This window comes from Gossypium hirsutum, chromosome A02 (genome assembly GCF_007990345.1).
Source record: "Gossypium hirsutum isolate 1008001.06 chromosome A02, Gossypium_hirsutum_v2.1, whole genome shotgun sequence".
Taxonomy (NCBI): Eukaryota; Viridiplantae; Streptophyta; class Magnoliopsida; order Malvales; family Malvaceae; genus Gossypium; species Gossypium hirsutum.
Window position 1 is genome coordinate 86,664,883 of NC_053425.1, and position 4,407 is coordinate 86,669,289.

A 4,407-nucleotide genomic window follows, 5' to 3' on the forward strand; every position below is an offset into this window, starting at 1 on the left:
AGGAGGCATTGTATGACTTGGACCAGTAATGGCATCCTACCATTTTAGCAAGAATCTAAACATATCATCAGACATATGAGGAGGGTGCAACATCTTAGAGATGTCCCACTTCCACAAAGAGGGCAACCTATCGAAGATCCATGACCACCACACCTACACATGGAGCAATAAACTTTCTGCGACTACGCGATGCCCATCTTAGTTGTTGTTCAAGGTAGCATTAATTGCCTAATGATTAATGCTAATAACTTTAAAATCAAATCGGTAACAATCCGGATGATACAATTGAAACATCAATTTCGAGGGTCAATGAATGAGGATCCAAACCAACATCTTAAGAGATTTCTAGCCATTTTTGACACATTTAAATATAATAGGGTATCCAATGATGCTTTCTATCTTCGATTATTCCCTTTTTCTCCTATTGGTGATGCTTTTATATGGTTAGATTCACAACCGATAGATTTTATCAACACTTGGGATGAGCTAGCTATCAAATTTTTGGCAAAGTACTTTCTCCCGAGTAAGACATTGAAGCTCCAAATGGATATGAAAAATTTTCAGCAATTGGAAGGAGAGTCATTAAACGAAGCATGGGAGTGCTTTAAGCTAATGCTCCTCAAGTTTCCATATTGTGGTTTACAGAATTGGCTACAACTTCAAGTTTTATACAATGGGTTTGACGAAAACTTATGCTCTAGTCTTGATGGAACATCCATAGGAGCATTCATGTCAAAGACATACGCTTAGCTTACCAACTTATTGAGGACATGGCAATGAATTCCTACATGTGGTAGTGCACGTTGTTGGTAGCGATAACAAGTATCAACAAGTCCTCGAAAGGCTTAATCAATTGGAGATGAGTTTGACCAAGGTGCAAGTCCAAAATCATCCAAATCTAGCCTATTTTAATGCAAGAAATGATGATGAGGGAAATCATATAAAGGTTAACTATGTGGGGAACAGATGATATAGCCCTTACTCCAACACCTGTAATTTGGGATGGCATGATCGTCCTAACCTTAGGTAGGGAGGAAATGAAATCCTCCATTACCTTTCAGGGAACCTCAAGATCAAGAGAGAAAACCAACCTATGGTAGTGATCCTCCATTATTAATTAGGGTAAGTAAGGTAGAGAAAGGCTTGCATGTAGTGCAAGTTGATGTGCCCCAAATTTGTGGTCAATTAGATCAAGTCTTGAAATTTTTACAAAACAACTTAGCCTTTAGCATACCTAGTAATACCAAACCTAATTCGAAGAGGGAAGGAAAGGAACATGCCAAGGCAATTTCCCTTAGATCTGGGGCTATGGTTAAGGAACTTATCTGACCAAATTGTGGGAAGAAGGAAGTTAGTGAGGAGGATGAGAGCACTCGCACTCTCAGTGTTGAAGATGGGGTGTGAGAGAAGATAGGACCTGAGATGGAAACTACAAAGTAGAACCAAAGGATGAACTATTCTACTACCACCACTGTGTTTAAAGCCCATACCATTTCCTTCACGTCTATATGAGAAGAAGAAGAAAAAAGAGAGTGAGGAGTTCTTGCAATTCCTCAATATGTTTAAGGCTTTGAATGTGAACCTCCACTTGCTAGAGATCCTTCAGAAAATGCCAAATACACCAAGTTCCTTAGGGATGTCATGTCCCATAGGAAGAAAATAGGGAGAGGAGAGCAAATAGCTCTTAATGAGGAATATAGCATGGTTGTGTCTAGAAGAGTACCTCCAAAGCTCAAGGATCCTAGTAGCTTCACCATTATAATAAAGATAGGCGGAGTTAGTTTCGTGAAAGCCCTATGTGACTTAAGGCAATTATTAACCTCATGCCATTGTCTATCAATAGGAGGTTAGGTTTGGGGGAGCTTAAGGAAAGTAGTCGCCTTGCAATTAGTCAACCGATCTTTGGTACATCCTAAAAGAATCCTTGAGGACATGTTGGTGAGGGTTAGGCAATTAATTTTTCCGTTGACGCACACTCAGTTATACCCATTCAAGTACACATCTAATCCTTATGGCATTCCAATTGTATCGTAGCTAACTGAGAAACCATAATATATACATATTTTTACCCCATGCTGGGCATATTTATGGATTATTTTTCCTTGGTTTTATTGAATTTGATGCTTCTAATCCTTTAAATTCATGTTTTACACTTAGATGAGCATAGGAAGGCGAAAAGAGCAAGAAACAGGCTAAAATCGAACAAAATGAGCCTAATTTAGCGTGGCACACAGCTTAAGCACTTCCACATGGGTGATCCACACGCCCGTGTGTGACACATGGGTAGACCACAAGCCCGTGTGTCATGGCTGTGCCGACATTAAATCAAGTCAGAATTGCACATGACCTGAGCATCTTCACACGGGCGTGGCACACGGCTATGTCCTTATCGAGCCTAAGTCTAATTCTACTCAGAAAAAGGCTAATTTTAGGATAATTTGGGCATTCCAAAGTCTATATAAACACCTTAGAAGAAGATTAAAGGGAAGAGGAGAATAGAAGGCAGAAAATAGTTGAGGACAGCTATCAGAATCAGCACGGAGGCAGGATCTACATCAAGACTGAAGATTTCCATTCAATTCCCTAGGGGTTCTTTAGGTTTCTTTATGTTCTGTTGTTTTCTAAATCTTGAGATATTTTCCATCATTATGAACTAAACTCCCTAAATACCTAAGGGAGATAAAGCCTAAGACAGATCTTATTACTATTTGAATTATATGATAAATACTTGTTCTTATTCTTAATTGTGAGTTTTAAATTCTTGTTTTAATATTCTAGGGTATTAATTCAGGTTTTTGATGTGCTTATTCAGTGGAACAAAAGTCCCTGTTTAAGAGTAGATCATTCATAATTAAGCGGAGTTGTATGCAATCCTAGAGATAGGACGACAAAAATCTGCCGAATTAGAGTCAAATCTAATAAAGGAATCCATAGATCAAGTTAATGCGACAATAGGGGTTTTAATTAGAAAGAGATTTCGATTAATCAACCTAGAGTCAGTTGTTTTTAGTCTCGAGAGAGATATTAACATAAATCAGGGATTCCTACGGATTAAGTCAAGTGAATAGATCGTCTAATTCAGAGGTAATAAGTGAAGTCTAGGTGAATTCTTCTTTGGGTATTGTCTTCTCCATCAGTTTTCCAAAAGTATTTTCCAACTTTAATCTCTGTCGCAATCTTAGCTAATTAGATAATTAATTTTAGATTAAAAATTCTCTTAATTGTTAGGCTAGATAATAAAAAGATAGTAATTACTAGTATTTTTAGTCCTCGTGGATACTATATTTCCAGTCTCACCATAACTATACTACTGTTCGATAGGTGCGCTTGCCTTAGTCGAATTTTTAGTTGGTTTTATGACCATTAAGTTTTTGGCGCCGTTGCCGGGGACTAAGATATTAGGAACATTTGATTTTTATTACTTTAGCCATTTTTATTTTTATTTCAATTTATTTTTTTTTATTTATTGATTTTTACTTTTTGCTTTTCGCAGGTTTCTTTAGTTTATGACTAGAAGAAATCCGTCAAGACTATTACTTTTTGCAGAAACTAAAGAGAAATAAGGTGAAGCCTACAATACATAGAGGAAGAGCGAGAGGACGATATCCATACTACAACCAAGGAGATGGCTGATAATTAGAATAATCTGCTACCTCCTGTGGTTGCTGCAAATCTAGTAGGTCAAAATCTTGTTCCTCATACTATGTATGATTATGCTAAACCTAATTTAACAGGAATTGAATCGAGTATAGTTAGACCTACTGTTGCTGCAAATAATTTTGAACTGAAACCTAACACGATTCAAATGATACAACAGTTTGTTCAGTTTGATGGTTTGCAGGACGAGGATCCAAACACTCGTTTGGCAAATTTTCTGGAATTTTGTGATACCTTTAAGATTAATGATGTTTTTAACAATGCCATTCGACTTCGGTTTTTTCCTTTTTCATTACGAAATAAGGCTAAATAGTGGTTGACCTTTTTACCTTAAGGGTCAATCACTACTTGGGAACAAATGACCAAAAAATTTTTACTTAAATATTTTTCGCCGGCTAAAACGGCTAAATTGAGGAATGATATCTCTTCCATTGTACAGATAGATCTAGAAACTCTTTATGATGCATGGGAGAGATACAATGACTTATTAAGAAGGTGCCCTCACCATGGGTATGGCTGTAGGTTCAGACTTTTTACAACGGTGTGAACCCCTCAACAAGGCAATTGATTGACGCAGCCTTTGGTGGAAATTTAAACAACAAAACACCTGAAGAGGCTTAAGAATTTATTGAAGAGATGTCACTGAATAACTATCAGTGCCAGTCACGAGAACAAAGCTGATAAAAGCAGCTGGTGTTTTCAACCTCGACGTGGTCACTATGCTATCTAATCGGTAGAACTTTTAAATAA

The 4,407-nt window shown here is 37.3% G+C and overlaps 1 non-coding gene across 1 annotated transcript; it reads right to left on the minus strand.

Moving 5' to 3' along the window:
- Positions 1-4,063: 4,063 nt before the first annotated feature.
- LOC121217046 (small nucleolar RNA R71) lies at positions 4,064-4,171 on the minus strand. The gene has a single exon (XR_005913255.1). It is a non-coding gene; the product is annotated as a small nucleolar RNA R71 (small nucleolar RNA).
- Between the last annotated feature and the right edge of the window lie 236 nt (positions 4,172-4,407).